The following is a 12,495-nucleotide window of genomic DNA, read 5'->3' on the forward strand; positions in this document are numbered from 1 at the left end:
TCAAGTTTGAAGTCTCTGTGGCAACGATGTCCAAACTTATGGTTGATTAAGTGAATTGGACATTTTGCCTGACGTGACCTTGACCTTGACCTTGACTTTCCAAAATTTAATAATTTTCAGCTTTTTAAATAAAAGTTAATCCCCGCAAGTTTCATTACTCTACGATCAAAATCATGGCCCGGATGGTGTTCACAAACAAACAAACACACACAAACAGGAGGTAAAATACAACCTTTCAACCTCGTTGGCAGAGGTAATAATGAGGATAGTAATAATCAAGAGTCAGAGACCCACTAGGGTAGTTTTGTGAGTGAATTAGCTTAAAAATGCAATTATTTAAACTATAAACAATTCGGTATCCTGCCCTAGTCCATTGTCATAAGGAATTGAGTATTATAACAATAACCTTAAAATGATACACGAGAACTATTTAGCTCTCCTATATTTGCCAAGACGTAATTGTTCGATGAATAATAATAATAATAATAATAATAATAATAATAATAATAATAATAATAATAACTAGAGGGGTATTCAGTAGAGCGCAGACCTCTACCAGGGCAGCTTATTTATCAACCTCTGACTGATTTTGGACGTTTTGCTCGTCCGTGACCCTGACCTTGGCCCTTCCAAAATTTAATCACTTTACATACGTTTAATCCCTGCAAGTTTCATTACTTTACGATTACAATTGTGGCCGTATGGTTGATGACCGGAATTTGACATTTTGCTGGACCTTGTCCTTACACTCACCCTGGACCTTCGACCTTAACATGTATCAATTGGCGTGGAATTTCAAAACATGGACCGATTTTTAAGTCTCTAAGACAAAGATGTCCAAACTTATGGCTGATTACGTGAATTGGACAAAGTGCTTGACCGTGACCTTGACCTTTGACTTTAACCTTCCAAAATTTAATTATTTCCATCGTTTTAAATAACAATTAATCCCTCCAAGTTTAATTAGGATTAAAATTATGGCCAGAAATCTATTCACAAGCAAACCAAAAAGCACACACAAACAGGGGAGAAAACAACCTCCTCCCAATTTCGTTGGCGGAGGTAATAATTAACCATTAGGACATTCCTGATAATTCCAATAAGTAAACATCTTGACTGGAGAGATGCTGAAGAAAATTTAGCATTGACCCAAATATATGAATAACATGACTGAATTAAAGGACGAAGGATTCGACCTTTGCATTGTATACGAGTGATAACATGACAGAATGAACAAGAAAATATTTTCACATTGATAAAAGTCGACAAAGAAGCAGCAGTAAACTCATAACACGATTTGCAAGATTTTTCTTCTCTTCGCTTTTCTCTTTGTATTTCCATCATCCGCAATTAACCTTTAGAAATAGATATTCAATTTTGATTGGCTAAATGTGACAATGTTGTAACACCCCGAACTTGCGTAATTTTGTTGTTCTTAATTATTATTCCAGGAAGAAAAAAAAATGCAAAATTTTAAGTCGGTATTCCAATACAGTAAGTTTTGTTTCACATGATTCATGACATTAATTTAGAAGAGAATATGCGAATGAGATAATGAGTAGCGTAAGAATACTTCCGTGTTATAAGCATGGGTTGAAAAGGACTGTTTTACGGGAAATTACCAAAAATAAGGTTAAATTATCTTTCTCTCTTAATTAATTAATTACTGACCGTGCATGAAACTGAAAAATTAGAGCATTTAGTTAGAGACTGGTTGCATACCTTGAATTAAACATGCGAGATTAGTATTCTAATTGAGGATCCAACAACTGGTCCCGTGATTAAAGCAAGCATTGTTCAATGCTTTTCATCGTCCTCTTAATCATCCTATAGAGATGCTGGTGAAATGAATGACCGACTATGAACTAGTACTAAATAATCAGATATCTTCTCGTTATATTTTCATTAAAAAATGAATTTCATCTCATATCGTATTTTTCTTTACAATTCCATGTAAGCCTTCAATCTTAACAAGCGTTATCGCACAACATAAAATATTGTCTTCACGGTCCTCTCACTATATGAAACCAAAGTAATCGAAGTGAGTCGTCATGTATATGAATATGAGCAGTGAAACCTCTCTCCTTTCCATAACTTTGGAAGGAGAACATTGTACTTATTCATGACCTACCTCAGCAACTATGTTCGAAATTCCCTACAATACCCGTTCGCAAGCCTATTCAGCAAAGATAACCTTGAAAGTGGCTATGAAAATAAAATCTGATGTATCACAAACAGCTTTACTCATTAGCAGCCAGTGGTTGATAAAACCAAATCCAAGAACTAGACTCTTTCAAAAAGCAAGTTTTCCTGATACATCAGCAAGATACTTCTCCTTCTGAAACCACATTTGATCAGTGAAAAATTATTGCAAGTAACTGTTCAAAATTTCGCACAAAAAATTAAAAAAAAAATGCTGAAATATGATCGCTTCAATAGAAAAGTTGCTTTATAAGGAGTCTATGCCTTCGGGAAACAAAATAAAAGCAAATGATGCAATGCACATGCATATAAAAACCTCCTTCCAAATAGGAAAGCATGTATATACCTCCGTCAACACAGTTTTCAATCGGGTGCTCCACAGAGTTAGTCGCAACCCTTTCATCAAAGTTTGCGTTGACTTTCAGCTCTTAGCCGCCGACATTGAAGTATCAACACTATAACTTTGACCTCCACCTTCTCTCTCTCTCTCTCTCTCTCTCTCTCTCTCTCTCTCTCTCTCTCTCTCTCTCTCTCTCTCTCGGTTAGCTAAAGATATCCGTGATCAGGTTTGCATTCCCGATATTCGGTATATCTATGATTAAGGCAACCAGCGCCATTGCATTTAACAAATTCTCTTTTCTTTCTAAGCTCGCCTACATAATTTTTACGTCATAATTTCTATCTAAAATTACTAATGAAAGAAACAGCGAGGTCGTCTGACTTATCAAATGCGACATTTCTGTAAGTTTTATATGTATATATATATATATATATATATATATATATATATATATGTGTGTGTGTGTGTGTGTGTGTGTATGTGTGTGTGCGCGTGTGTGTATATATATAATATATATAAATATATAAATATATATATATATATATATATATATAGAGAGAGAGAGAGAGAGAGAGAGAGAGAGAGAGAGAGAGAGAGAGAGAGAGAGAGAGAGAGAGAGAGAGAGAGAGAGAGAGAGAGAGACTTAATTCATGAACATAATGTTCCAAGCTTGTGCATCTTAATGTGTGAGAAATGCTAAGTACTTTGGCTTTATATCAATTTTGAAATTTCCATTTCCCCCTTCTCTCCTGCTTTCATTTCAGTGAAAGGTTGAAGATGTCTTTTTATATTGTTAGATTCGAAAACCGCACAAAGTCTGTTTATGACTTTTCTATCGGTTCTCACAATTATTTTTCCAAAATCCTACAAAGCTTGGGAAAAGTTTTCTTTTTTTTTACCTATCCGTCTTACGTTATAGGTTGCAATTGTTTATCTTTTGTCAACGGTTATACTTTGATACAATCCAGAAAGAGCGTTGATTTTTACTTCTCGTATAGTTTGCCCAGGCTGTAATATATTCATGATACAGTTCGCCGAATTTGTGAGGGAACCAAGAACCCAGAATTTTCCATTCTTAATTTCAATTCTATACCATTTCAAAAACTCAACATCATCATCATCTCCTCCTATGCCTATTGATGCAAAGGGCCTCAGTTAGATTTCGCCAGTCGTCTCTACCTTGAGCTTTTAAATTAATACTTCTCCATTTATCATCTCCAACTTAATGCTACATAGTCCTCAACCATGTAGGTATGGGTCTTCCAACTCTTCTCGTGTCTCCAGGAGCCGAGATAAAGGTTTGTTTAACTCATCTTTCTTGGGAGTGCGAAGAGCATAATCTCCATCTACCCTTAACCATGATCTCATTCACATATGGGAGTCGAGTAATCTCCCTTATAGTTTCATTCCTAATCCTGTCCTGCCATTTACCTCCCAATAATCTTCTGGGGGCTTTGTTTTCAATTCTACTAAATCTGTTGAATATTGTTTCATTGTCATACCACGACTCATGACCATACAGTAACACCAATCTCACTAAACTGATATATATATTGCCGGATTTTCATATGTAACTTCAGGCGATTTGATTTCCAAATTTTACTTAACCTAGCCATTGTCTGATTTCCTTTTTTCAATCTTTCATTAAATTCTAATCCTAAAGTTCATGTATTGAAGATCATGGTTCCTAAATATTTGAATGATTCCACCTTATTAATCTTTTCTTCTTCCAATGATATTTCATCTTCCATTGCATATTCCGTTCTAATCATCTCTGTCTTTCCTCAATTGATCTTAAACCCAAGCTCATGTGATATTTCATGCATTGTGGTAAGCATGCTTTGCAAGTCCTGTGATGTTCTACTAATAAGGACAACGTCATCAGCATACTCTATGTCGGCTAATTTCCTGGAACCAATCCAGTCCAATCCTTCTCCATTATCCCGAACTGTTCTATGCATTACAAAATCCACGAGGAAGATAAACAACATAGGTGACAACACATTCCCTTGCAGTACTCCACTGTTCACTGGAAATTTATTTGATAGGACTCTATTAACATTAACTTTGCGATTGCTATGCTCATGAACAGACTTAATCAAATTTACATATTTAAGAGGAACTCCATAATAACGCAAGACTCTCCACAAAATTGGCCGCCGCAGACTATCAAAGGCTTTTTCACAGTCCACAAATGCCATCATGAGAGGATTTCTATTTTCTAAACATAGCTGTACCACATGTCTTAATATGAAAATTTGGTCAGTAAAACTTCTACCTTTTCTAAATCCTGCATGTTTATCTCTCACCTTTTCATCAATCTTTCACTCTATTCTCTTTAAAATGAGCATACTATATATTTTCATGACAACTAACACAAGTGCGATACCTCTGAAATTATTGCAATCAGGCAGATCGCCTCTTCTTGCCATTTTCATCAACACTCCTAGCTCCCATTCATCAGGTTTTGCCTCTTATTGCCACATACTACAAAATAATCTTGTAAGTATTCTGGGAGTTACTTCAATTTCGGCCAGTATCATCTCAGTAGTTATTCCCTCGAATCTAGGGGCTTCAAGTCTTTTAATGCTAACTTCGACTTCAAACACACTGAATTCATTCATGGGCCCATCAAGGTCTTCCTCAGAAAATTAAGGCAATGTTATTACCTTGGATACTATTACTATTCTCATTGTTCCAACATTTTGACACACGATTATCTGATATTAATCAGAACTATTATTATCATTATCATTACTTGCTAAGCTACAACCCTATTTGGAAAAGCAGGATGCTATAGGCCCAGGGGCCCCAACATGTAAAAAAACCCCAGTGAGGAAAGGAGACAACGAAAAATAAAATATTTTAAGAACAATAACAACATTGAAATAAATATTTCCTATAAAAACTATAAAAACTTTCAAAAAATAAGAGGAAGAGAAATTAGATAGAATAGATTGTACCCTAAAGCAAGAGAACTCTAACACAAGACAGTGGAAGACCATGGTACAGAGGCTACGGCACTACCCAAGACTAGAGAACAATGGTTTGATTTTGGAATGTCCTCCCAGAAGAGCTGCTTACCATAGCTAAAGAGTCATTTCTACCCTTACTAATAGGAAAGCAGCCACTGAACAATCACATGGCAGTAGTTACCCCCTTGGGTGACATATGAACACGCAATTTGATCTGTTACTACTTTCACAATTTAACACTGCTAGCACCAAGAAAACTTTGGTGCTGAAATCAATGAAATTTCAAATGCTCAATATGACTACGCACCTCTCTCTCTCTCTCTCTCTCTCTCTCTCTCTCTCTCTCTCTCTCTCTCTCTCTCTCTCTCTCGGTCTCATTTCATATATCACATCAATCATCCATTTCATTGAACCATAAAGATATGAAAATGAATCCTCCTTCTATACAAACGCTAGCAACACGGACAGAAACGACTCGTCAACAACACTTTTAACATTTGCGAACAACAACAACTTACAGATGGGTCCACTCCTTTTCCTCCCCTACTGCCTTTATCTCCTCTCTCCCTTCGCTGGTAGAATTAAAAGTTAATTCAGCGAACGCCTGACATAGCTGAACTCTATCGCATCCCTCGACTCGTTTCATTGACCGATAATCAAGTAGGTGACGAATTTAGTTTAATTTATTATTCAGGCGCTGTTGCTTGGTTTTTCTACGGTATATGGTAAAGTTAAAAGTTGAGTTCATGAGGTGTATCATTTCTGACTCCTTAACTGTACGAGGGATTTTAGAATACTTATTCATTTACACCTAGATTTCAATTAGTCTGTATATAATAATCTTATAATACATTAGTGATTATTATGTTCTGACAACCTGAAGGTTGAGGAATTATGGCGCTGTTATTGCTTTTACTGTTGTTATTAACCAAAGATAGCTTTCTAGCCTTAGGCATCCGTGTCACGGTGGTATAATAGCAGGAGACGCCAGAATGATGAGCCAGCGAATTGATAAATAAAAACAAAATTTTTTTTTTCTTCGTGTTGCTCTAAATCTAACAGTCTTTCTATTTACATCTAGTATTTTGAGATGAGGTTTCTAATCAATAATCTTCCACATTATAGTGCTTTCTTACTAAACTCATAATGTATCCAGTGAAGAAAGATTTAAAGTTTACACATCGATTTAAATATAGATAAAAATCTCTTATAGAATTGCGATTTCAGCACCTATTGCTGATGACAATGACGGCACTCATATTGTCGTAGTATTGCTCATAAAGTACTTCTCTTGGGCTGTGTCGTTCTTCAGTTTGTGCATCTTTGTTATTAATATGACCATTAATAACACAATCTCTCATAACCAACCAGTATTCGAATAGTGAAAAAGTAACTTTTTCTATTTGTTATCCAAGTAATCTACATTAACCATTATTCTTCCGTGCGTGAACATGAGTGATGAAATTAACGACAAACTCTCAAAAATTTAATTACTAGAGGTACGCTTTCCGCTCTAAAACACACTTTTACACATGTATACACAAATACCTAGAAACATGTGTATATGTAACACAAACAATAAGAGGTAAGATCCTCAAGGTCAAAACAAGAGCTAAAGATGAGTAAATATCAGGATGAATTTGAACAACTTTGAAATAACAAAATGTTTCTAAGGAAGGTATGAAAATAAATTTGGATAATAAGAACGTAAATCTCAGCATATTTAAACTATGTGTAGGGGTGACTTAATTTTAAGTCATCAGTTTAGGCTAACTTATAAGGACCAAGGAAATTAATCATTAGCAATTAGTACAAAGTAAACTACGACGGAATGATATGAAGAGATATAAATAATGAGGTCACGTGACGCCGCCTCCAGTGTATAGCAGGTGTAGAAAGATGAAGGTGATGTCGTGGCAGAATGGTTTTACGAAAAGGTGTTTCATCGTCCTTTCCTCTTGCTAATGAGGTAAGCATGCAATTATAAACGATAAGGTTTCCAACACACACACAAACACATACACATTGTAACAATGAGCGAAGTTTACTTCATGATTTTAAAAATGTATCAGGTGCAACTAAGGGGAAGCGCCAGTAATTGCACCATGAATTAACAGCTAGAATAGATTGAATAGCAAGAAGAAACAAGAGAATCAGCAAAGAGATAATGTAGCAGGATATAAAGAAAGTGGAGCTGGGGACCCGACTGAACACTGCAAAGACCCTTATGTAAAGCCTACAGTGCACCGCATGAGGTGCACCGACAGCACTATCTCCCTACCGGAAAACTATCCATACAAAATGTTTGTATAAAGTATAACCAAAACCTCATCCAGGGACATGATTCTTGACAATGAGTCGCTGTTTTACAGTTAAAAGTTTATGGTTTCACTGCGGAATATACTAACCTTATATATAAAAAATAATTTGAATCACTTGTAATTAACCCTAATCTTTACTTCACAAAAATTATATAAAACCACGTTTTCTGTTTCGTTTATTCACCTTTAGCATTCGGAGGTGTGTTTGTGCTACAAATATATGTATGACATATATATATATATATATATATATATATATATATATATATATATATATATATATATATATATAGTATTCAATTTTAAGAACAGTCAAAGAGAGAGAGAGAGAGGGAGAGAGAGAGAGAGAGAGAGAGAGAGAGAGAGAGAGAGAGAGAGAGAGAGAGAGAGAATTGATGATAATATGATCATTAATCAAACTGGGATCCTTGACAGATTGTACTTTATCTCAACTTGAAATGAAAAGTTGACCCTTACCTTTTCCGTGGGCGATGAATGTTTAGGAGGAGACGTGATTCGGTAAGAGCAAAGGAAACTGTGTGTCACAATTAGAACCAGTTTCTGGAAGAACAAAGATAGATAAAGTAAGTATGACGTCAAAAGCAAAACAAAGGTAATTTGAAAAGTTAGTTAACACTAACAGTGATCTGACACCGTGAATTTATAGGGTTAATGTTTTGATGTTTCAATAGTTTTTACCGTATAATTGTGAATTAGGATCTATTCATCACTTGGATAGGACCAATACCGTTACAGTGCTGGATTCTCAGTTAATAAGTATAAGGAACACTAAGCCTGGCCTGTGTTTGGAATCGGCATCAACTATTTACGTCAGACGATGCGGAAACTTTCATCCGACCTCCCGAGTAGTTAGCAGGACCCTCGAATCGCAATGGGGCGTATGAAGCCGAAAGAAAGAGCGTTTGTTTGCATTTACATTATAAAAAATACACACTACAGTAATCTAGCGGATATGATTTATTTCAGCCAAGCACTAAAGCCATATAATAAAATAGAGTTTATTAGTTATTTGATGAGCTGAGAGTCGATGGAAAGATATAAATCTCAAAATATTGCTTGAAGTACACCAAGAAGTTTCAAAGGATTATTCATAATAACCATAAAACTAACTTTGACATTAAATTTCCATTTTTAGATTCAGTCTGATGAGAGTAGAACATTCCCGACCAATTTGTCATGACATTTCAACTAAAAAACATCAATTGAATTACAATAAATATATGAATTTCAAAGTTTATATAAAATGATTTGTTATTAATGTAATTACTATTATAGTGAATGTATTTAATGCAATTAACCACTTTGTGAAACCCGTTCAATATATATAATAATGATATCTAGTTAGAGCTAAAGAGAACAGCCAAATTCCTTTTTTTTTTTAAATCTTAAAGAACACAAGAAAGAAGAGAAGGCGGGAGAAGGGATCGAATTTCAGAGGTAAAACTAAATATCAATGGAATTGTAAAGCAAAGTCTATGATCTCGAACATAATTCTATTAAATTTGGTTTAGACTCTTCAACATTTAAATGTATAGCAATTTTTCTTTTCCTTATATATATATATATATATATATATATATATATATATATATATATATATATATATATATATATATATAGTTATGATAAACCCCTACTTAACAGGGTGGTACAAGCCCAGGGCCACCAACAAGAAAAGCAGCCCATTAGTAAAAATAAAAAAAAATATATAATATATATCAAAGTCAGTGACAATATTAAAACAGATCATTCATATACAAACTATAAAATAAGACTTTAAGTCCCACGGGCTCTAGCAGGGAAAGCAGTCCAATACGTAAAGGAAATACAGACCCAATTAATAAACTATGAGAAAATAATAAATATGAATTCTAAAATATATTAAGATCAGTAACAAAATCAAAACTGATCAGTCCTAAATAAATGATAAAATGAGACTTGTGACAATCTGTTGAACAGAAAAGCATTTGCCTCAAATTTGAATTTGGGTAGTTCCACCGATTCATTACCCGTTGACATGGGACATCATTGGTATCTGCTTTACAAATACCTTTGTTTGTGTATGCTGTGAGCCAAGTTGTCTTTTAAGCCGGTGAAATAAAAGCATATCCGACGCATATGAACGAAGTTCAAACGCACACAAGTGAAAGTACACATGCACAGCAGAGTGAATAGATGCAAAACATCGTAGCTCGAAAGTTGCCAGAACTCCAGGCAAGTGTTAGGCCTTCCGATGATCAGCGGCCAAATGAAGGGTTTCAATCGATCGAAGTGTTTTTGAGAGTCTTTAAAGTAGCCACATATGGGTGGTCTGAAAGAGAAAAAGCAATTCAAGTCATTACAGTAGGTTGCTGAAAGCTGCTCCGGCAATGGAGGTAATGTCTTTGCCACCAGACGGTTTAAGAAGTTATACTGAAATAAAACGTTTAATTGAAAAATACGCCTTACCTGATGCGAGAAAAGGGGACATAAAAGAAAATTACAAACCCAACATTCGGAAAGGTGAATCAGTCCTTAGTTATGCAACTTGCATTTTTCGGGATTGTGATTCGTTTGCTACACGGAGTGTCAATCTCCCAGAAGGTGATAAAAAAGCAATTGCCCGTAAACATATTCGCAGATTAGTAAACCCGTATTTATTTGGTTATTTGCTCGATGACAATTGCTACGTCATATATATTATATATATATATATATATATATATATATATATATATATATATATATATATATATATATATATATATGTGTGTGTGTGTGTGTGTGTGTGTGTGTGTGTGTGTGTCTGTGTGTCTGTGTGTTATAACGTTCATCTATCTGTGAGTGCACAATTTCGTAGTTTTTTTTTTTTCTTCCACACCGCACCGCCAATGCCCTAGACTAGAGACTGACCATATATACACATATGATCAACGTCCCTCTCCATCATGCTAAGACCATGGGAGGCAGGCAACAGTTGCTGATGACACAGCTGGTAGACCTGTAAGCTCCCCAACCTCTCCTCCATAGCTCACAAGGATGGTGAGGTTACAGAAACTACTTGAAACTATCGAACTTGAGGGAGTCTCAAACTCCCGTCCAGAAGATAGCCAGGCAGGGACGTTCCCAATTTCATTCTAAATGTAATCTTTAGCACGAGTAATTGTTATTGTTGAATATCTTATACACTTAATTTTTTTTAGAATATCTAATGATTCAAGATGTTATCTTCATTAACAAAGTAATTTGCTTTATACATTTAACATTTCGCTATGAATATGTGCAAATTTATAATAATAATAATAATAATAATAATAATAATAATAATAATAATAATAATAATAATAATAATAATCTGATGGTTTGTTTTTATACAGTCTTTAGAAGAAGAATGATCCATTTGATGTTATGAAAAAAAAAATATAGTTACAATCCTTTGGCATTTCAGTGGAGTTTCACGGTGGAAGGTAGCGCTTTTGAACTTATTTTTTTCTTTTCTTTCTTTCTTTTTAAGTGTGTCATTTGGCGGGTACTTCATTTTAAATCATCGCCATTAATTAATAATCAAGGTGATCAACAAAATAGATTGATCTATTTATACATATTTGACATTTCTGTTTTTTCATCTCGGTATAAAATTCACTAAAATGAGATTACAATAACGTGATGGTTAAATGATATAAACCGCTAAATGAATTTTTTTTTTTCTAGACAGCACTATTCCCATTTCGATGGTTTTCAAAAGGGGACGTAAAGTTTTAAATGTCCCGTAACTGAAACAAGAAAGCTGCTAGTTAACATGGAATATAAATACAGAGTAAGCTGATCTTGGATAAGCGTTCAGGTACATTGTGTAAATAATTTGCTTTAAATAACATGGGGTAGCGATATTCCTGGTAAGATATATTGACTTTATAATATTCAGTACAGTTACTTTGTAATAGCATTTATATACGGAGACACTGATGTCTACATTAATTGTGTATTTGTCTGCAAAGATGAAATGAGAAGTACCCAGAGAGAGGGACCCAATGTAGTACTGTCTGGCCAATCAAAGGACCAATAACTCTAAGATGCATCCCAGACCATCCAAGACTGGAAGATGCAAAATACACCGGAAGATGCATTAGCAACTCTCTGGTGGATATACGAGGTGCCTCACACTGAGGGACCTGGGGGAACCCAAACAAAAAATAAGGAAATAAGGCAATAAGGCAATAAGGGGTAATATCTCAACGGGTGGCTAGTGGCTTGCCCAATTACAACCTATATGTTTGTGTACGTATACATACACACACACACACACACACACACACACATATATATATATATATATATATATATATATATATATATATATATATATATATATATATATATATATGCAGAAGAACCACATCTACGGAATATACCTAAGTCCTGACGCGGGCCACAGTCAGACTTAAGTGTATATTCCGTGTTTATCTGTGGTTCTTCTGCATCTGAGCACACACACACGCATGCATATATATATATATATATATATATATATATATATATATATATATATATATATATATATATATATATATATATATATATATATATCAGTGTATATATATATATATATATATACATACATATATATATATATATATATATATATATATATATATCA

Source organism: Palaemon carinicauda, chromosome 3 (assembly GCF_036898095.1).
Source record: "Palaemon carinicauda isolate YSFRI2023 chromosome 3, ASM3689809v2, whole genome shotgun sequence".
Lineage (NCBI taxonomy): Eukaryota > Metazoa > Arthropoda > Malacostraca > Decapoda > Palaemonidae > Palaemon > Palaemon carinicauda.